This window comes from Manis pentadactyla, chromosome 11 (genome assembly GCF_030020395.1).
Source record: "Manis pentadactyla isolate mManPen7 chromosome 11, mManPen7.hap1, whole genome shotgun sequence".
In the NCBI taxonomy this organism is placed as follows: domain Eukaryota; kingdom Metazoa; phylum Chordata; class Mammalia; order Pholidota; family Manidae; genus Manis; species Manis pentadactyla.
Genome location: NC_080029.1, coordinates 28,227,664 through 28,250,451, shown reverse-complemented (window position 1 = coordinate 28,250,451; position 22,788 = coordinate 28,227,664). Strand labels below are relative to the sequence as shown.

Genomic DNA, 22,788 nt, shown 5'->3' with positions numbered 1-22,788 from the left:
AATACAGCTAAGACCCTGGGTCCTGTAGGAAGGGAGGGAAAGGAAGGAACCTCACCACAATGGGGCCAGCAGGTATTTGAGGTCCTCCTGCATGGAGACCTTACTGCACTGGCCACTTGGGCCCCAACTCTCCAGCCCTGAAAGCCCACCCCTGCCTCAGTTCTAATTGCTGCTGGTGGGGCTCCCAGCTCTCATGCTCCACTTGTACCTCACAGCCTGCAACTCTGGGCAGGACTGAGCGGCTTCCTCCCATTTCTTCTGCCCCACCCCACTTGTCTGTCTCTCAAGTGGAAGTCAGCCTGGCCTTCCTTGCAGTAAGGACTAGGAAGGTAGCCATCTTTCCAAAGGATGCTGACCTATGGGCCAACTTCCTGAGGCTGCAGGAAAGAGAGTATAATGAGGAACTCCTGCAGGCAATTCATTCCTGGGACCAGTAGCAGGGCCTCTGACGAGAGATGCAGGAACACTGCAAAAGGAAACCCGCAGCCACCACGGGGCTCCAGCCACTGCAGCCCACTGCCTGTGTGTCTGTCCTACGTTAGGACAAAATCTGTTTACTCTTCCTTTCTTCCAGATACCTCGCTGCTGCAACCGATCCTGACCAGACACGTAGGTACCCCTGGGCAGAAGACAAGGTAAGTGTGTGAGATCAGTGGTTAGGGACCTGTGAGGCTTTCAGGAGGATCTGTGGTGAGAAGCACTTCATCTCTACGGATGAAAGCAGTGCTGAACCCACATGTGCGTTTTACAGACACATGAGAGAAGGTGCTGGAAAGGCCTTTAGGAATTCTGTGCTGTTGGTGACACCATGCCCTTCAGGGAGGGCAACCTGAACACATACTGCTCCACACGTCCCAGCAGCAGCCCCGCCGCATGTCCAGCATCCACCAGGAGTGCCCAGCGAGCCCTCACCACAGGGGCCAGGCTATGACCACTGAGAGGACCAGGACCACTCAAGCTTGGGGCATTCAGTGCAGCCATCTGAGACAAAACTGTTGTGAGTCAAGGTTACACAGGCCAGGAAGCAGGTGCCCAGCTTGGTCCCAGCACCTCCAGGGACTCAGCTCTGACATGGGGATGAGGGTTGATTGGAGGACATAACTGACCCCTTGGAGCTAATGCTCCAAAGTCTTGCTGTTACAACCTTGGCCACCCCTAGGAAGAAGGGGGGTCAGCTCATACATCTTCAACCCACGGCAAAATAGACCTAAATATGGTATCTAACCAGGCCCGGAATTTCTAAGCCAGCCAGTTCCCTGAGCACCAAACAGAGGCTACGTTAGGACAAAATCTGAACTCCCCATCCTGCCCACAAGCCCTGCAGACTTTGGCTCCTGCCACCTTGCTCAACATGCCATGTAGGGCCATCATGCAATGCTGTTGCTCCAATGTGATATTCCTGCTTTGCTTCCAGATCTTTGGCTAGGCACTACTTCTTCCTCAGCCACCTTCCACTCTTTTCATCTGGTCAAGTCCTGCTCATCCTTCAGGTAATCAGGCAGCCCAGGAAAACCCCTTCCAACAGGATTGAGGAATCCCAGGGGATTAAGGTAGCAGCTGGCAGGTTTAGGCTCTCTTCAGAAGAAATGCAGCAAATGTCCCTGCAGCCAGGTCCTTAAGTGACTAAACCCTGGCCAGGACTTCCTGGGGACTGGTTGGATTCTTGGTCTCCTTACCATCATCCCTCTATGCGACAGGGCTCATACCACCAGAGGCTGCTCTGGGAAGGGCCTACTAGGAAAGCTTGGCTTCCTGGCAAGGGCAGAGCTCTCTGGAGTCTGTGCCTGAGCCCCAGTGCCAGACTGCTCCAGGCCAAGATGCAGAGGAGGTCACTTGGAGGGCCTCCTTAACATGGTCTCACCCTGCCACTTCCTCACCACACCCTCTGCAGCCCTGCAGGTTTGTTCACTGCCCTTCATCTGTTCAACAAGCATATGCTGAGCACTTGCTGCAAGCCAGGCTCTGGGAGACACAGAAAACAAGGCATAGTCCCTACCTGCACAGACCTCCCAGTCCACAGAGGAGACACACAGAAACACACACTGATTATAATGTCAGGCGGTCCGTAAAAGGGCTAGAGATACACACAGGGAAGAGTTGACCCTGGAGAGAGTTCCCTGACTTTGAGCCTTTGCTGTAGCTGTTTCCTATGCCTGGAAGCCCTGCCTCCACTCTAACAAACTGCCTTCCTTCAAGGCTACCTCTTCCAGGCAGCCTTCCAGCATATCCTATTCTCACCCTTTCTGAATCCTTGTGCTCTTACTTGGTATTAACCACTATTCCATGCTTCTTCAATTCCCTTCCATTGAGTAGGGCCTGGAGGCAGTGTGACCCAATGGAGAAAGCGGTGGACTAGTTGTCAGGACACCAGGTATCTGATCCAGGAGCTGCCACTCACTGATTCCTCCCTTTGAGCCAGGGAGGACAAGGCCTGTGTCCAGGATCAAAGAAACACCTCTGTTACAAGCAACTGCTACATGCCCATGAAGTAGTAGCTGCCAGCACTGCCCACATGCCCAATGTGTGTGAACATCACTTGTGTAACCACTTATTCCCATCTGAGAAATGAGGAAAGGTTGGCTTTGAAAAGTAACCTGTTCCAGCTTACAAGGGAGGAGCCAGAATTCAAATCCAAGCCAGCCAACTCCAAACCAAGTATCTCTTTGTCACACCCTGCTGCCCATCTTAATGGACTAGTGGTTCTCAAACCTACCCTGAGAGATTGGTTCATGGGTTTGGTGAGGGGTCAGGGGCAGAGGGATATCTGCTATGCTTCATAAGCAACCCAGGTGGTGCCCAGGTGCTGGAGCAGCAGAAAGGCTAGAGGGTCAGGGCCTTGTATAAGGCAGTTTCCAAGGACCTAATGTTCCTCATTCCCCAAAGGAGTGGCCTGCCAGAGTGTTGTTCCCTGCCCAGCAGACATGAGCAATCCCACAGAGCCTTGGTGGACTTTGCTCTCAGCTAGCCCTAGCACTGACCAGCAGTCGGTGCCTGAGGCCCAGCTGAGTGCCCATGTCTTCTGAGCACTTATTATTTGCCAGGCATTGGGCTAGGTGCACTGCAGGCAACATCCCATTTAACCCTCACTCTTCTTTGTCTCATTTTATAGGTCATGAAATGGTACATTAAAAAAAAAAAAAGCAAAAAACTAACACAAAAGAAGACAGAGTAACAGAAGAACAAAAAAATATAAGAACTCAAATAGCAAAATGGGAGATATAAATCTTACCTTATCAATAATTATTTTAAATGTAAATAGATTAAACACTGATTAAAAGGTAGAGGTTGGGAAAATGGGTAAAAAAAAAAGACAATACAACTATATGGGGCTTACAAGGGACACTTAAGATTCAAAAATACAAATAGGTTGAAAAGTAATAGGATGGAAGAAGATATACCATGCAAACAGTAACCAAAGGGAGCTGGAATGGCTGTGATAATGTAAGATAAAATAGACTTTAAGACAAAAATTCTTATTAAAGACAAAGGACACTTACAGTGATAAAAGTGACCACCCAGCAGGATGATATTATAATTATAAACATATATGCACCTAACAAGAGCCCCCAAAATACATGAAGCCAAAACTGTCAGAACTGAAAGAAGAAATAGACAATTCAACAATAACAGTTGTATACTTCAATACTACACTTTCAAGAATGGACAGAACAACTAAAAAGAAGATCAACACGGAAATAGAAGACTTGAACACTATAAAGCCACTAAACCAAACTAAACCAAATATTTGGATATCTAAAAAACATTCCACCCAACAGCAGAATATACATTCTTCTCAAGAGCACATGGAATATTCTCTAGAATAGATCACAAATGCGGCCATAAAGCAAGCCTCCATAAATTTTAAAGGGTTTAAATCATATGAAGTATGTTCTACAATCAAAATGAGACAAAACTAGATTTCAATTAACAGAAGAAAATTTGGGGAATTTACAGGAAATGAAAGTTCGAAGTAACTTGTCAAGTTCTCCCAGCTCAGAAAGGCCACTCCCTCCTTACTCAGACCATGTCCTCCACACCTTCTGCACAGCCCTAGAAAGCCACAGATTCAGACTTTTGCAAATGCCTGGGTAGCCTCTCTCCCATCCCCCACAAAAACACACTGAACCTGACCCCAAGCTTCATCCCAGAATCAAAACAGCTGGGGGAGGGAGAGGAGGTCTATGGGGCCATAACAGCTTGTTATGCAGCCCTGCTTCTCCCTGGGAAAATGGCCACAGGCAAATATTTTCCCTCCTCGAGGCAGTCTACAGAATATCCAAAAGGCTGATCCATCTCCCAAGAAGGAAACTAGCATTTACACAGCATTTCCTCCACTTGATATAACGGAAGCTTTAAACTTCCACTGAAGTGTCTTACTATCCCCATTCTACAGAAGGAAACATGTCCTGATGATAAGGTGGCAGAAGCAATATTCAAATCCTTGTCATCTCCCTTCAGAGTCCCTGGTCTTTCCATCATCCCTCCAGAAAAATCCCAAAACTTGTGGGCCTCAGAAGGAATGCTGCACTTGAGAACCCCACAAAGCCAGCTGTGGACCCTCCTCTTCCTCATGCTCCCTCCCAGAGCTGCTCCTTTTCCTAGGGGCTTTTCCAAGTAGAGCACAGTATATAACATTCCCCTGCAAGAAATAATCCCAGCCCCAGTCGGCCAGAAGCAGGCTCCCCTCAAGATTGCAGGCATCTGCAGAAGCCCAGGAAAGCTGGGAGAGTGCATAGGGTTTTGAGGTGGGGGGTTTGCAGAACGGAGTCAGGAGCTGCAGGTTCAGCAGAATCTCTCTTAGGAGTAAAAGCCTCTATAATACATGGAGAAAAGTGGCTTGCGCCTCTCTTCAGAGCCGTACCGTAAAGCAGGGCCCAGCTGGGGAAGTTGAACAGATTCCAAGTATCAAGGGATGTCAGAGTTCATTTAGTCCATTCCTCATTCCACAAAGCAGCCTTGAGAAGGAAAGAAACTTGCCTGCAGATACACAGCGAGGAGCAGAGCAGGACCTAGAATCAAGTACTCCAGTAAAGATGCTTCATGCCTCCATTTAGGCAGTCCTCACCTTTTGGCAAGACACTGGACGGGGCTTAAAGCCAGGGTGAAATCCCAGCATCACAAAAATAAGGCTTCCTAGTTTACCATCATCACCAACTCTAGCATTCTTGAGAGTATATCCATATGCCAAACACAGTGCTAAGCACTCTATGTACGTGATCCTGTTCAATCCTCACAACAAGGTAGGTTTGATTACTCTCCCCCTTTCTCAATGAGGACTCTGATGATGCAAGGGATCAAATAACTTACAAGGTCACAGGAGCAGAGGAAAGGCAAGACTGGAACCCAGAGTCCTTTCTGCAAATTTCCTCCCAGGGCTTCAGGCTCAGCCTCCTGCCTGGGGGCCACACCAGGCTGTCTGGGATGGATGGCAGCAGCCCCAGGGCTGCTCACATCTTCTGCCTGGAAAGCTGCTTCAGCTAGCCTGCAAACCACTGTGATGTGCAGTGGAAGTGTGGCTGGTCAGGAGAGGTGGGTGAGAGAGGCCTGGGAGAGGAGTGACTGAAGATGCAGACGCTACCGGTGATTAGCACCACTGACTGGGCCAACCTGTGGAAGGCTCAAAATCTGCTCAAGAGGAAGCCACACCCCTCGACACTCTCCAGCCCCACACCCACGTGCGGCTAACAGCTCTTTAAAAATAAAGCCTTGACTTTCCTGGCTTGTCAGATTCCCCAGGTCCCCGTGGGGCCTAGGCTCCTGTCCCCTCCCCTGGCACCCTGTGATCTGGGTCAAGTCAGCTCCATGCTTGGGTTCCTACTTGTGCCAGTGGCCCCTATCCAGGGCACTGAGCATCAGCCCCCGTCATAGCAACTCACCCCTTGGCATGGGGCTCTCAGAAGGGTGTCTTCTGAGAGAACCCCACAAAGAACGTTGAGTTCTTAAAGGAAGGTTGTTTATTGCACAGCCTGAGTAAGGGAGATAGGTAGTGCCCACCCACTCCAAAGATCACTGATCCAAATCTCTGTGTCATGACTGATGAGAATGAAGCCCTGAGAGGTAAAGTGACTTGCCCAAGGACATGTGGCTGATTATCTGAGTAGAGTTGTGGTCAGGGCCTCCCAGGTAGACATTCTCACATTCTATACACCCTCAGACCTGACACTGCCAGGTCCTTGGTGTTTGGTTCATCTCCTTCCTGACAGAGGTGGGGCAGGGCGAGTCTAGTGTGCTGTCTTCTAAGCCAAGGCTCTCCTGCCTAGCCAGCTCCAGCAGGCAACAAGACCTCCCTGGAGTTGATGGTTTGGAGCAAAAGAATGGGGACATTATGCTCCCCAATATCTCCAAGTGACCAAGAGGCACAAAAAGTTGCTGCCAGCAGCATGGGGTGTCAGCATGGCTATCTGGGGCCTCCTAGATGGGCTGGGGAGTGGGCACAGCCAGCCACCTGCTTCAAGTGCCCAGCATCCAGTCAGTGTCACGCCCTTTCTCAGGCCCCAGTCAAGATCCAGGGCCTCTGCCAAATGCTCACACATTCCTTGCATTTCTCCAGTCTCTGAGCAGCTGCTGCAGGGCCTTTTCTCCTATGTTGATTTATTCTTTATTGTTCCTGAAATACACCCAGAGGCCTTTGGCACTGGGCACTGGCAGCGCATCCAGCCCAAGCCCCAAGTACACACCAGTCAGGCTCTCTGAGACCTGGGCCAAGCCAGCCGGAATGAGGCCCACCCCCCCCCACCCCACCCCACCCCCGTCAGACCCAGCAGCCTAGGAGGGAGACCCAAGGTCCCACCCACCCACCCCCAGGCTGTGGCCCAGAGCTGATCCTAGGCATACAGAGGCTGGGTATTTGGGGAGTAGGGGACACTTGGAAAGTCTCCAGGAGGTCAAAGTAAGCCTTCCCACTCCTCTTGTGCATGCATGAACTCCCCCAACACAGTTGACTCCCATGTGCCTGTTGTCCTCCATAGCAGGGCCTCACAGCTCAGGCTGGGCTTCTGCCTATCCTGTGAAGTGTCTGGAGAGGAAGTTTTCTCTACTTGTGCCAGACCAAAATATCTTCCCTATCAGCCAGTCTACTGGTGCCTGAATTCCTACCATCAGCACTTCATTCCAAGGGTCAAAGCACTGTTCCCTGTGCCCATGAAAATAGCCCAGAAGTGTGGGAGCTGCATGGTAAAAAGAAACAGAGCTTCAGGATCAGACAGAATGTGTCCTGGCTCCTCCAACCACCCTCCTCTCTGTGGGCCTCAGTTTCCCTATTGGTAAATGGGTACGACATCTTCATCTCATAGTTATTATGGGATTAAATGAGCTTAACATGCGTATGAAGTGCCTGGCACAAAGTAGGGACTCAATAAATGTGATTTCCTTTCCTCCTTGCTGGGCAGGAGCAGCACTGTGTCAGTCCCTAGCATCCTGTGGGGAACTGAGTGGTCTGACTCTTCCAGTTCCATGGCTGGCTGAACAGGGCTAGCCTCACAGGAGCAGGACAAGGAGACCAGGAATCTCAGCAATAGTGTCAGGCTCTGCAGGCATGCCCGGCGTCTGGCCTGGGGACCCAGGAGGAGCACACCCAGCACAGGCCTCCCCTGCACTCAGCTGTGCCAGCAGGGCCTGCAGGGACATGGTGAGACAAGAGTCCCCAGATAATACCTGGCAGAGCTTCCAGGCCCCTAATGGAGCCTCCACCCTCCTGGGCTCACTCTAAGGAGAGCAACAAAAGGGAAAGTGCCATCTCTTGAGGGAGGCTGGGGAGGGGCTGGCCACAGAAGTGTGGGCAGGGAGGCCAGAAGCATGGGGTCTGCACGGAGCAAGCAAGCCTGCCCCAAGGCCACCACAGTGAAATGTCTGTCCCACAAGTGGAAGTGCCCGCCCGGTTATTTTTGGCACCTCTTCTGCCCAAAGCCAGGAAGGAAAGGCAGCTGCTAGCAACATGGAAGGGCTGTTTACGCTCAAGTGTGCAAGCACGGCTGCAGGCTAAAGAGCACCAGCAGCCTCCAGGCACAGGGCCTCTGCCCCTCTCTTCCTCTCCCACTGTCACGGTAAGGGCCAATCTGCTTGCTGCATAGCCAACATAGCGTGGGTACTTCTGCTTTCACTCACATCCAGTCTCCCAACCACAAAACTCACTCACACACACACACAGACAAATAAATAACTCTGGAGCCAGCGGAAGACTGAGCCACACCCCAGAGCCGAGACAGTATTCCTCTGGGCCCTTGCTGTACTGAGGCAGCCCTCCCGACTTCCAGACTGGGAGGCACAGGGAACAGGGGCAGGACACGGGAGAAGCTCCTCTCTCCACCCTCCTAGAGTGAAAGTGGAGACAAGTTTATGCGAACCTCAAGGAACTCACTGCTTCTCCCCACTTGGAAATGAAGTAGGTGGACAAGATGCCCCCAAATGCCTTCTGGCTCTGTGGTGACTCCTGGGAGCTGGGGAGCACAGGGCTATGACCCAGGGTCACCTGGGGAGGTCAGACAAAACAAAGTCACGTGAGGAGGGGGATGTGAGCTGCAGCTGGGTTACACGCCCCTGGAGCTGCCAGGAGGCTGGGAAGTGGGGCGAGGGTGGGGACAAGCAGAGAGAAAGGCCATCCTGAGGGCACTGCCAGGGGTGCCAGCATTTCTGAGCTCCCTTCTGATTCTGGGACTCCCCCAAAGAACTGGCAAATTATGGCAACCACAAGCTGGATTGGGGCCTCTGTCTGCCCAACTACTGGAAAAAGCTGGGAATTGAAATCCCTCCCCATTTTTCTTCCTCTCTGGACCCTGTTTCCCCAGAGAAGTTGGGTGGCCTCTAAAGGAACCCCCTTCTGGCTGCAAGCCTGGTACACTTCCCTCTCTCCAAGCTCAGGCCTGGACAAACCTTGCCCTGGCTGTTTCCTACCCCAGTCCGTGAGACTCCTGGAGGAAGAAGTGCAGCCTGGAAAAAATAACGCTCTCACCACGAGCTCCCTGTGGCTGGAGAGAAAGGCAGAGGGAACAGGGAGCACCTTCCCCAGCTGGCCACAGCACCAGGCCATGTTCCAGGAAGAGAAAGGGAGAGAACCACTGCCAGGGAAGCCTTGGCCCCCAGCCCCTCTCCTCCCCACCAGCCCCCACAAACCACAGCCATCAATCACATCCCTCAGGGAGACCCCACCCCCACCCCAGCAAAACCCCAGCTCTTTTCTGACTATTTGGCAACCTTTTTCTTATATCTTGGTGCTCTCCCCACTCCACCCCGGCTATTTCAGTTAGTGAAAAAGCCAAAGTGCTCTTTGGTGGGACAACTCCCACCCCAGCTCCACCCAAACCTCCACTGAGGTCATGCTGGGAGGCTTCAGGTGAAACAAAGACAAGGGGACTTTTTCCTTGGCTGAGAAAGCAGCCCTCCTTCCACCCACGTGAGCAGTTCAGCCTGCGGCCTGGGCGGTAGGTTCCCCAGAGCACAACCTGATCTCCGGGAAGCTAAGCCTTTAACCCGCAGCTGCAGAGACAGAATTGCTTGCAAAGGTACACAGACACCAGGGTCTAGGCGGTCTAGGTGAGAGTGGATTGCACAGTTGTGCCCCAGGGTCTAGGGAGTTAGAAAATGAGTTTCATTTACACTAGCCCTATTGCCTCAAACTGCCTTCCTTCCACAAGCAGGGTACCCTATGTTTCCTCTTCCCTGGGAAGAGTAAAAGGCAAAGAGCTCAACTTGGTGTGAATCACTGAAATGATAGCCATTATCTGTTGAGTACCTACTATGCAAGTCACTTCACAAGCATGATTTGTTGAACCTTCAGAGCAACGCTATGAAGTATCATTATTATCCCCATTTTACAGGTGAGGAAATAGGCTCAGGAAGTTAAGCAATACCCTAAGTCTCACAGCAAGTGGAGAAGCTGGAGTACGCAGCCAGGCCTTGTTCCTGTGCACCAGCAGGTTTCCTTCAGAGTCACTGCCAGAATTACTGTCCACATACCACTCAGGAATGGCATTCTGAGTGTGGGGGCGGAAGTGGGTGTGGACAAGTTTTGCTTGGTGGCTCTGGAATCTGAATTGATGCTCTACTGTTATTGCTCCAAAGTGTGTGACTGTGAGAGCCCCTGTACGTGTGTATTGGGGGTGGAGGGAGGGTAATTGGGACTCTAATAGTTTCCAGCACTGAAGTTATGCTGTAATGCTTCTGAAATGACGGTACAGTCTCAGGGAATCCTGAATATTGCTTCAAATGCAAATACACATCCTTTAAGTAAGAACTAGGGATTTCAGCACACCTGATCTAGCTCTAGTCCAGCGCACAGAGTTCATCTAGCTCAACCCCACACAGTCAGAGCTCTACTGTGTAGGAGCAACCTCTCCAACACAATGCGACCACAAATGCAGCCTGCAGTGAGTTGCGGAAGAATGCAGCTCCCAGGCTGCTTCTGTACTGATGCATGCACACACAACAGCAAAGGTACCAATCGGGCCTGGCCAGGTTAGCAGATTCCCAGGCAGGAAGCTTCACACTCTTTCACCCCAAGGTCCCACTGGGGTCAGAATGACCTGCACACGCTCTCCAGGAGGCCATCTGTAGGGCAGTGCCAGGAAACGGGCTCACCGGCATCAGAATCACTGGTAGACTAACCCTTTTGAAACTAATGGTGCAGCATGAGCCCCAGCCAGGGGACTCACTAGGCCCACCACATGCAAGTCCACATTTTTTAAATGGAGGTCTTTCATTCATTTATTTGTTTAGCTAACATATTAAATACCTACGAGAAGCCTATGGCGGGAACAACACAGTACATACACTAGAGCAGAGGCTTCAATAATATTGAAATGTGCTTTCAGCGTTTTACTGTTTACTATATACTAACTTGCAGAATCCCCACTCCAACTCTGTGAAGGAGGTGAAGAGACTCTAGCTCTGAGCTTTTTGACCATGGCACTTTAATAATGTGCACAAATGACTACATAAGGTAGAAATGAGTATTCAGAAAAAGGCTAAGACATCTCAAAAGAAGTGGTGTTTGAAACAGAACTAGGGTAGGCAGGAATCTCTAAGCTACTTGTGGCCATCCACACTCCACTGTGAGCAAGGTTTCCTTCCGGGAGACCCAACTGCAGGAGAGGGGCTTTCAAGGCCAAAGATTACTGGACTGGGCCCATTCCCCTTCTAGGACACTATGCCCTGTACGTGCCTCCCCCCATCCTGCTCCCATTCCTCTCTTCTCCCATTCAGGGGCCCACGAGGCCCTGGCTCCACTGGGCAGCCCTTCCCTGGCTTCTGCAGCCACGGGAGGTCCCCAGCTGAATCTGTAACTGCATATTGTCTTTTTTCCCCCCTCCATTTATTAAAAGCAGCAGTCCACAGGGCTAAACACTCAGCCTATTTTTGAATCCCACATTTAAAAGTTGAACTCTCATTTCCATGGGACTCCAGGGTACTCTTTTCTGGGTGGAGGGAGATGCTGACGGAGCCACAGGAAGTGGGGGTCCTACCTGGCACTTGGAGAAGCCACACTGCCGTGGGCAGGCTGTGCAGGCTGTGTGTTCTGGGGGATGCCTTCCAGGTTCTTCATCCTCTTGTCCCCTGGGAGCTCTCAGACCACAGTAACCAGCCAGAGGCCAATCCAATTAGAATGGAGACTGGGCCAGGGCCACGCAATGAGATAGCTTATCGCAGTAATTGAATGTTTATACCCCTATTATTCACTGTCCAGAGCAGAAGGAAAAAGAGGACCCATAACTTCTCAACTAGGAAAGTTTCTCCTTTCCCCCTTCCTCCTGAAGCCATCTAACAGCCTGGAAAGGGTATCTTTCCCTGATCTTAAAAAGGCAGGTGCCATACCATTCCTGGCAGGTTCTGGAGCAAGACAAATGGTTTCCTCCCCTCAGGAGAGGCTTCTTCTAAGAGCTGCAGTTCCTCCACCTTCCCTAGACCTCCAGTCTCAGCCCTGAAGCTGCAGGCACAAGGAGAGAGGCAAGACCTCCAGGCCGCTACCAAGCCAAGATTCCCCTACAGCAGCAAGCCAGACCTCCCCTCCCGGCCACAACTGCCAACAGGGATCCCCGCACACACGTGCCACGGCACCCTCCACAGCCAGAGAAGGCCAGCCAGCTCTCCCCCATCCTACTGTTCCCTATGCAAGGTTCCACAGGCCCCTATGCAAGGCACATAGGTCCGATGTGGGATGGAAGAAGCAGGAAGTAGCCACCAAAGCTCTGACCAACAAAGTTTTAAGTGAGGTGAGTAACTTCCCCTTTCATCCTCCCAGCAGCTCGCTCTGGAGGCTGGAATGGAATACCCAGTGGCCTCCACTTTGAGTGGCAGGTACCTCTCCAGGACTGCCTTTCTTACGGCCAAAGCTCGAAAACCCCAAGACAGCACCAAGCTTTATCCAGAGGCTTGGGTGGGGACCCTCAGAGAGGTAATCTGGTGCGCACGCTTCTTTACGTGTTAGTTGAGAGCGGGGTATGACTACCCCCACCATGCTGGCCATGTACAGAGTCCAGGCGAAACCCAGGCTCCCGAGTTCCGGGCAGGCACCACCAAACCCAGCACGCGATGAGGCGCCAGGAGAGCTCTGCAGGCCGCAGCGGCGCGGGCGTGCGGGGGCGGCCGAGCAGGATGACAGGTCTGGGGTGCGCCAGCTGCGCCGGGGTGCAAGGGGTGGGACCGGCTGCCCGCCCTAACCGCCCCAGCTTAGGCCTCCACTACACTTGCCCCAGTTCCTGCATCTCTGTCCTCCGAACTCCCGGCGCAGGCACAGTTTCCATGTTCACTGTCCAGTGCACACTGGAAGAAGGGGAAGGCGCTCACGCGCCAAGTTCCCGCAGCTCGTGAGCCCCCCCTGCCCCCGCGCCTTCCGGGCCTGGGCTCGGTCATGCAAGCGGTCCCTGCGGACACCACGTTTCGCTCATGCGGAGGAGGCGCAGCCGTATTGCTGGGGCGCCACCGCCGCCGCCTCGGGCCGGGCGGGTTGGGAGGCTTTTCCTGCCTGGGCCGCGCCCGGGTGGGCGGGGGCCGCGCGCGAGCTGCGTAGCTGCACAAACACGGCGGGCAGGCGGGCGGGCGCTGCACACGCAGCTGTGGGCCAGGGGGGTGCAGGCCGCGCAGGGAGAGCTGCAGGGTAGCAATCTCACGTACACACGCACACATTTCCCCAGTAGCCCAGGCCGCAGAAGTTGACGCGCGGCGTTCCCCGCGGCCCCACTCGGGGCGGCGCCTGCAGAGCTGCAGCCCGCGCACCGCGCTGCCACCACTTGCGCGCAGCCCGGGAACCCTTGGCCACCGCCGCCAGGGCGGGCTGCGCCTCGCCGCGTGCAGGCCTCAGCCGCCAGCCGGGCAGCCCCACTTACCCCGCTCCTACCCGAGCTACAGCATCGGCTGTCTCCCTTCCGCCGCGGGCCGCCGCCGCCTTCGGTGGCCTTCCAGACTCCAGCCGCCTGCACGCACAACCGGATTTTAAAAACAAACAGGCGCCGCCGCTTCCCCGCGACGCTCGCAGGGCTTCTGCCAGCTCGCGCCTTCCAAGGCTGGGAACTTTGCTGGAAGGGCCCCGGCGGGACGTGCGGGCTGTCACCCCTCGCTCGCGGCGCAGGAGCCTCGGCGCACCCCGCGCCTGTGGTGTTCGCCTCCGGATCGCTCTCCCTCCCTGCGTGTCACCCCCAGTCCTGCGATGCAGTGTCAGGATTGCACTGCTCTGACTCATCGGTTGAGCTCACAGCTTGAAAAAAAAGAGAGAGAGGGCGAGAGGCAACAGCGAAGGAGGAGGACTCTCTGGCGTGCTACAAAGGATTGCACAACTCGGGGCTGGGAGCGCGGAGCGCCCAGCGGCGGGCCGGTGCGCGCGGCGAGCAGGAACCAGCTCTACCACTTCATCAGCGCAACTGTCTCGGGTCGGCCTCTCAGCCAGCAGGCCTGGCGCCGCCCACTTCCTGTGACCAAATAAGGCCTGGGAAGGCGTCTTTAAACCTCGGGCGGCTGCCGAGGCTGGGGATTTCCAGCAGACCTCACCTCCACTCCAGAGTCGGTCGCCACCCTCCCCCAGCCCAAGCCTTCGCCCGCTATAGCTCTGCTGGAACCAACAGGCCACGCGGCTTGTTCCTTTCACACCAAGGTCAGAAGGAGACGGTGACGAAATGTTTGGAAACCCTTTGAGCCTGCCAGGAAAGTGTGTGTGTGATGTTGGGGAGGACACACACACGTCGCTTTCTTCCACAAAGAAACCTCTCTGGTTTGGATACGGTAAATCATGCACAGTCCTTTCCAAGGCACTAACAGTCTCCCCAAGTTTCCCTTTGGCTCAGTAGCATCCTAGTGGTGTAAAGGTTATTAGAAAATTGGCCCCAGCCCTTATGAAAGACCCACATCTCAATTACTTAGGTGATGAAAGGCTCCTGGACTTAATTATTGCCCTGAGACCAGAGCTTGGGGTAGCTTTTCAATGCAGGCCCACATTTCCCCTACCTTCCCTACTACCCTCAACCCCCATGCCTCCTTGCCTGGCTGGTGGGAAGATGGGAAACATTTCTGCTGCTCAGGAGGTTCTTGCTGGCCCCATAGTCAGTAAGGCTCCAGGGCCAGGAGAAAATCCAGGAGAGAGAGCCCATTTTTGCTGGTTCCTACCATTTGTTTTTGCTTTTTGTTTTTCCCAAAGAGATGGGTCAGAAAGAGATTTTCCGTTGAAGGAAAAATCACTAAAGAATAAATACGCTGTGTCCTGGCAGTCACTTTTCCCATGTGGCCAGTCATGAGAAGCAAGTGCATCCTTTGCTTTCTTAGGGAGGAGGGGAGGGGCAGAAGAATGGGATTCTCAGAGCCCCACTGAGCCAGCAGGGCAAGGGCCTCCACTCCTGACAAGCAGATGCAAAGACAACGCTCCAACTTTCTGCCTAGAAATCTCACGAAATCTACCCTTCTCCTCAGGAGCATGACCTTCTTGTCCTCTTCCACCCCTTTGCTGGCTGGAAAGGATTGCACCTCTGTGCATCTGAAGCTCACACCTCACCCAGGAGGACAAGGGCTTATGTGCACCATGGTATGACAGATACGTCAACGTAATGACAACCTAAAACAGTCTTATCTGCAACATAAAGATAATGATGCCAAGAGACTGGACCAGCTGACCTCTTGAAATATCTTCTTTTAAAATCCCTAATTCTGTGATTGTAAAAAAGTACGTGGGGGAGCCAGGGAAACCACCTCCTACAAAGAAAAAACTAGGCTCTCAGAGTTAGCATCTGCTATGAGAGTATTGTTCCTGACAATTCTCAAAGCACATCCCTATACACAACCTACTTAACAATCCTGTATGTGAGAGAATTTTTTCCATTTGTCTGGTTTCTTCCTTCCCACTGACACATGCCTCATCCTAGTGGGGGAAGTAAAAGCAAAGCCACTTGGTTTCCAGGCCAGGTTCCAATGCAGTCCTGCAGCCATCCTGACCTTCCCCTAGGGCCTAGCCCCGAGAGCTGACCTCGAGCCAGCCCAGAGTTAGGCCCTGAGAGTCCACGCAGACCAGTGTAGGAATGTTACCAATCAACCAGAAAACCCAGCTTGGGAGCACATTCCTAGAAAAGCCTGCCACCATGGAGCCAGGGCCCAGCCTCCAGGAACAAGTGGGAGCCACTCCAAAGGGCGCTCCTCAGCCTTCTCCAGCCAGGACTTCCTCCCTGTCCCATGCTGGGCTGCTGGGCCTGGCCTAGTAAGCAGCACAGGGAGTAGAGGTAGGTAGCAGGATGCATGAGAAACAGAAGTGACCTGGAGAAGCCCTGCTCATCTTGGAGCAGCACAACTTCCCTCCAACTAAACTTCCAAATTCAGGCCACCAGAGAAAGGAAGAGGGGGAGGAAAAGGGACGTGTGAGTGCTGAGGGCAGGGCTCAAGACTCTCCCAGGCAGCCCCCACCTGGCAGGAGAAGTCACCCTCCCACAGCAGGCAGATGAGCATGTGTAAGAAAGCTGCAGCTCTTCCGAGAAAGCCCTGGAGGTCGGTTTTGCTGCAGATATGACAGTGCAGAATCACTGGCATGTGAATTGAAAGGTTTGGTTTTAGAAGCTCCAGCCCTTCCTATAGGCCCCTGGGTTACCCTTGGGGAAGAAAAAAAAGGGTATTCCATGGACCTTACCCATAGAGTGGGCTTTTCTCCACCATCGGCCTTTACAAACTGCAGGAAAGTGAGGAGTGCAGAGCTCCAGCTCCCTGTGCATCTGCTGAGAAACCCTCTAGGAAGCAAAGCACCCTAGACAAGCTTCCAAACTCTGGGTCCCAGTGAGAGTAGAATATAGCATTAGAGAGGCTTCCTGGGACATCAGCTCTCTGGACTCCACTCAGAGTCATCCGTCATTGCCCTGAGTGGCCATCCGCAGTGTCCACTTCTGGGAAAAGCAAAGACCATTAAAAAGCTTCCAAGGGTGGAGTCTGTGATATGTGAATTATATCCCAAAAAAGGTGTTATTAAGAGGGGGGGAAAAAAAGCTTCTGAGGAAGCCAGGTTCCCACCATCCACCCCCTCACCCATCTTCTTTAACTTTCTGCTGCCATCACTTACTATTTAAAAGGGAGGTTTACTTCTCCCCAAGCCCCTTGCATGCATTCCTGTCCTTTTTCCATTGTCCCTTCTCTGTCAGGATCTTTCTGAGGGGCCAGCACATATAGTGTGTTTAAGTGAATAACCAACCTTTCCCAGAGTGTGGGGATTGGGTGGTGCAGATACAGTTGAAGAAATCACAAGTCTACAACACTGGGTGCCTCACATCCCTTATGTTCCGTGTGTCCCTATGGTCATTTTCCTTTGCAGAATAAAAGTACTACCTCATTACTCAGTTTGGGTCCTGCCTAACTAAACTTAACCCTCTGTGTGATCTTAGGAAAACTGACACTTACCTTCTCTGAGCCCCAATTTTTGGCCCATAACAGATGTACTGTATTTGTTACATGGACAATGAAAGAATGCCCACCTTCTAGGGTCTTGGGAGAATCATAAACAGAAAATGGCCTTATAACTGTATCATATTATATACCCATAAGGGGTTACAACTCTTATTATTTTTACTGTTTTACCCTATATCCCCTTCTCCCAAACTAGTTGCTTCTTTCAAGAACCTAGTCCAGACAAGATTTCCACCCCATGAAAAGACCCCAGGGTCCACCTCCATCAGCCCAGGTGACATTCTGCTGGGCTCTTTCCAAAACTGACTCAAGGTCCCATCTGGATACCCTTCCGAGGCTTCTCTTCCAGCCCCTGCTCTTTGTGTCCTTTCCACCAAGCTTCCTCCACAGTGCTGCCCATCTAGCCTGTATAGGGACATTCCTTTGATGGCTATGCTTCCCCTAACTGCTTTTTGCCCTGGCCTTTCTGAGGAACTAGGGAGCTCAAAGCCACTGTACTGTGTTAAGACACTGTGTGCTGAGAAGTCCCCGCACTGTCTCTTCTCTTTTACCCTTGAAAGCCCAGCGGACCCTCCTCCTTAGTTCACATTTACTTCACCTGATGTGGGGCAGGGCCATGCCTGTCCATGTCCCTTGGCCCTCCCCACCTACCCCCGCCTCCACCTCCCTCTTTTGCAGGCCTGGGCCAGGTTCTCAGTGCTTTCGTCAGGCCTGAGAGGGAGCTTCTGCACATGTCCCCAGTTGCTGCTGTCACTCTGGGAGAGACGTCTGGCTGAGTGTAGGGAGAACAACAAAACAGGTGGGGCTGCCAGGGACGGCCGACCAGCAGGGCCATGGGGATAGAAACACCCTTTCTTCACAGAGCCAGAGCTGCCAGTTTCCCTGGCCCAGCAGAACCAGCCCCAGACAGACTCCTTCTCTGGCTGTGCTCTGGGGCTTGACTTCCCTACCTTGTAGCAATGGGCCAAGAAGAATGAGACCCCCAAGATCTAGTGTGTGCAGGGTGGCATGCTTTGAGGTGTATTTTTAAATGGAAACAAGTACTGATGCTCCATCAACTAAAGTCCAAAATTAATCTTCATGGGAGTTACAGGTTGAGTATAGGCTGAGACCTGAGTCCAAATCTTGGCTCACACTAGCTTGATGACCTTGAGCCAGTTATTTAACCACTTAGTTTTTGCATCTGCAAAATGGGATGATAAGAGCTTAAAACAGTACCTGTGCACATTAAGTCTTTTATAAGTCTTGGCTATCATTTTTTTCTTATCTCTTAACTGATCTTCTTGCTTCTCTCTTGCACACTTAACACCCACACTGCCATCAAAGTGATCACATCCCTTCTCAATAGTTCCATCATCTTGCTGCAAAAGTTGAGACTGTTAGGCACTTACACTTGTGGCACGATCGGGCTCTGATCCACTTCCCAGCCCCAGGCCCACACAGCCAAACAACCTGAAGTTCTCCAAGATGCCTGCTTTCTCACACATGCTCCTCCTCCCCCAGTCTTCATTCACAGGTAAAACCCATACCCGGGTCTCCCACCATACTTAAGCTTAATGGAAGCTCTTCCAGGAAGCCTACCTTGAATTGACTCTTCCAAGCAGAGGAAGGCCACTGCTGGAGCCCTCCCAGATCCCCTTTATCAGGCTGGCACACCACCCCCCAGCTACTGAGTTGGCTGTTAAGGACTCATTTGCTGCCCCCTTTTCAAAAGCAGCCATTGCTGGGAGAGCGCACTGCAGCCAATGATTGACTGCAGGGTGATGAAGGGGTGTGGGTCCAAAATGTCAACACTCTTGCCTCAAGGTGGGGCCAATTCAGTAGTGGTGCAATTCACACATGGGGGCTCCCGTGCAATCCAGCTGAAGCTAGCTCCAAACGCAACCCGTCCTTCCTTCCTCAGCTCCTTCCCCTGCCCTAGCCTTCTCCCCTCACTCCCTTCCTCCAGAGAGCCCTTCCTAAATCAATCCCAGGAGCCCTAAATTGTCCAATATCTGCTCCTGAGGATCAGAACAGTCACTCCCTCCCCTAAACTCCCATGACATCCTCTTGTTTATCTTTACTCCATCCCCTACACATTGTCCTATGGCTGCTTACCAAGCCATCTTCTTACTAGGATCATAGCTCTTGAAGGACACAGCCAAATCTAAGTCACCTTGTATCCTTGGACACTACATAGTGCCTGCACATGGCAGGTGCTTGGTAAATGCTTGCTGTTAAGTGCACAAATAAAATATATGTACATTTGAAGTAACCAATAAAATGTGGTGATCATTATTTTTACTATCTTTGTTACTATTTCTTCCATTATAAGATGCACATTTCCCCCCATTTTAACATCTCTGAAATCAAGATGCATCTACAGTTGATACCATGTCATAGTTTAATTAGCAGCATTCTCTTTCTTTCTTAGTTATACATAAAATAATGGTGCATCTTATACTCACTGGCCTCTTAGGTTAAGTGGTGTCTGGTATTATCATTATACTTACTAATACTATCTCTACTACTACTCACTGCTACCACAGCTCAATCTCTTGGGTTCTGGGGCCTGCAGGAAAAGTTTACAGAGATGAGAGACCCCACTACCTGAGTTCACTAGCTGTTGGGCAATCAAGCTCTCATAAAATAGCCTGCAATCTTCAAGGGATCAGAAGGACCTCTGTTCCAGACACCTTCAGAAATTCTCATGATCACCTCACACCAGTTAGGATGGCCAATGTAGAAAAGACAAGGAACAACAAATCTGGTGAGGATGCAGAGAAAGGGGAACCCTCCTACACTGCTGGTGGGAATGTAAATTAGTTCAACCATTATGGAAAGCAATATGGAGGTTCCTCAAAAATTAAAAATAGAAATACCATTCGATCCAGGAATTCCACTCCTAGAAATTTACCCAAAGAAAACAAGATCTCAGATTCAAAAAGACATATATACCATGTTTATCGCAGCACTATTTATAATAGCCAAGATATGGAAGCAACCTAAGTGTCCATCAGTAGATGAATGGATAAAGAAGATGTGGTACATATACACAATGGAATACTATTCAGCCATAAGAAGAAAACAAATCTTACCATTTGCAAGAACATGGATGGAACTGTTGGGCTCCTATAACTTTGGTTGGGCTCCTATAGGAGTCACCAATTTGGTACTTGTCTTTCTCCATCTGGCTTATTTCGCTCAGTGAAATAAGCCAGATGGAGAAAGACAAGTACCAAATGATTTCCCTCATTTGTGGAGTATAACAAGGAAGCAAAACCGAAGGAACAAAACAGCAGCAGACTCACAGACTCCAAGAAAGGACTAGTGGTTACCAAAGGGAAGGGGTGGGAGAGAGAGGGAGAAGAGGATTGAGGGTTATCATGATTGGTACACATGTGTGTGGGTGTCACAGGGAGGACAGCGTAGCACAGAGAAGACAAGTAGTGACTCTGTGGCATCTTACAACACTGATGGACAGTGACTGCAATGAGGTATGGGGGAGACTTGATAATATGGGTGAATGTAATAACCACAATGTTTTTCATGTGAAACCTTAATGGAAGGGAGGGAGAAGGGAAGGAAGGAAGGAGGGAAGGAAGGAGGGAAGGAAGGAAGGAAGGAGGGAAGGAAGGAAGGAGGGAGGGAGGGAGGGAGGGAGGAAGGAAGAAATTTTCACGAAGGCAGACCAGTGATGTGGAACAAGCTTTGGACTGGGAGTCAGGAGAGCAAAGTTATAGGTCTGGTTTTTCCTCTAATTTTCTGCATCATCCCATGCAGGACCTATCAACATGTTTACTGAGCATCTGCTGAATGCTTGACATGATTCCAGCCCACTGGAGCCACCCAGAACCCCGAAAAGAAGCCTGAAAAGTTTCTAGAGAAGGAAACTGAGGTTGAAAAGGGTTAAACAGCTCTTGCAAGGGCATACAGATAGAAGTCTACTGCTTTACTCTCTGAGTCCTCTGCTATGTGTGGATGCCTCTCGGGGTTTGTGTTTTCCTAGTCAGGAAGTTGAATAATGAAGAGTCACCAACTGGAGGCTCACAAGCCATTCTTACTTCCAGATATATTTTATTTGACCCATATGATGTATATTATTTTAACAAAATTAAACTTATTGTCACCACATTTTTTAAATTAGGAAATTTAAACTAAAAATCAGGATTTCTAGTTTGTCATGAAAAAAATTGGGACACTGGCCACACTGAGCCCACTTTCTTGGCAATGGAGTTGAGTAGCTACATGAGTATAGCATTATGCGGGGACTAGCATAGCAATAGGAGTAACACTATGAAGGGGCTCGCACATTCCAATTTCCCAGATTCTAACACTTACTAGGCCATGAGTCACTGTGGGTCGTTTTATCATCTCACTTGTACTGTTTTCTTATACCCAACCAGCGTGTAACTGTGATCCAGCCCCAACATTCACTACGCTCCTTTGAGTGGGTAACCCTTGGACCAGATGAACTCCAGCTCCCCCTCCAGCCCTAAAAGCCTGTGCCTCCTCCCAGAATCTCCCCAGGCAGCCCCCGTCCAAGGAGGTCACTTTATGAACCTATTTTGGAACCACTCAGACAAGCCCCAGCCTCACATCTACCTCCTCTTTGCCTCCATCACAGGGCCCCCAGTGTCCATCCCTCACACTCCCTCCCTCCCCCACCCCGAGCATCAGTGCCAGCAGGTCAGAGGGCTGAGGGCCAGTGGTTGAGGTGGTGAAGCAGGCAGGTGTGGAAATGAGTTAGCCCAGGTCAAGGGGTGCAGCCCCACCCCAAGTGGGAGCAAATGAAGAAGGCAGGACTTTGTGTTTCCCAACAGGACAGTGGTTCAAAGAGATGGGGGGGAGGCTCCAGTCACAGAAGATGAATCTGGTTTGACACATGAGGAAACACAAACAGTAAATCATCAGGAGGAAAATGTACAGTCACAGCAGCAATTTAAGATATGCAAATTAGAACACCATTAAGGACCCATTATGACCTAGAGTCAATGTGAAAATAAATACACAAGAAAACTGCTGTTAGCAGGGCCATCAGGAAATAGCTGCACATACATTGCTATGTCACTATAAACTGTTCAAATCTTTCTAGAATGAGATTTGGCATATTAGAAGACCTTGACCACTGATAATTATGGGCAGGGGAGCACATCCCTTGAAAATAATCTCAAATACCACCACAAAGGAATATTTGTCAAAAAAGAAAAAAAAAATGCTCATAGCACCAGTACAGAAACCCCCCAAAACGAAATGACATGGTATGGTATGGTAATAGAATGAGATATGAAAGGGATTGACACATGGAAACAATCTGATGAAACCACTGGATGAAATCACATGAACTGACAATATCAACACAAAGGAAGTGGAGGTGGATTTACAAACTACATTAACATTTCCACAGGAACATTAGCAACAATCGCAAAAGAATTCTGAACAATGTAAATTGCAAAGGTGTAATGTTTACTCTGTTAAGTTGATCAAGGTGGCTTAAACAACAATAATGATGATGATAATGATAATATTAATGATGTAAGGGCCATTGAATAGGATTTCCTCATCATAAAAATACCCAGCCCAGGTCCCAGGAGGCAGTAGGCCCAAGTCCCTGGCTTGATGAGGAAGGAAAAGGAAGGTAAACTGGGAGAGGAAGGGTTATGACTGTGGGAAGGGGGATGGCCCCAGAGCTTCTCTTAAGGAGCGGGAGGCTCTGAAAGATACCCCTCACTAAAGAAACAAAGTTATACAAATAAACCTATACCATTCAACCTCCAACGTCCTGGGTGCTAACTCTTACTGCTGCATTTGTGCTCTCAATTTTACTAATACTGTATTTCAGCAACTTCAGAGGTGATACCAGGGCTCTTTGTGGGCTAGCCTAGGAACCCAGCCACCATATATAGCTTTGTTTCTATGGAAATATGTTTCAAGCTTGAAGAAATCAAGCTTCTGACA

General features: G+C 50.9%; 1 protein-coding gene across 5 annotated transcripts in view; it reads right to left on the bottom strand.

The window, feature by feature from the left end:
• The window catches only part of MIDEAS (mitotic deacetylase associated SANT domain protein), a 57,903-nt gene that overhangs the window by 20,462 nt on the left and 14,653 nt on the right, over positions 1-22,788 (bottom strand). The window contains exons 1-2 of one of the 5 annotated variants that reach the window (XM_036913250.2): positions 11,806-12,636; positions 11,457-11,669 (exon numbers count right to left, since the gene is read on the bottom strand). The exons of 1 other annotated variant lie outside the window; for it this stretch is intronic. The gene's annotated coding sequence lies outside the window, so the exon portion shown is untranslated. Of the gene's footprint in view, positions 1-11,456; positions 11,670-11,805; positions 12,637-13,316; positions 14,005-22,788 lie in introns of those variants that run through there. 3 more of the 5 variants (XM_036913251.2, XM_036913247.2, XM_036913248.2) reach the window with 3 other exon arrangements.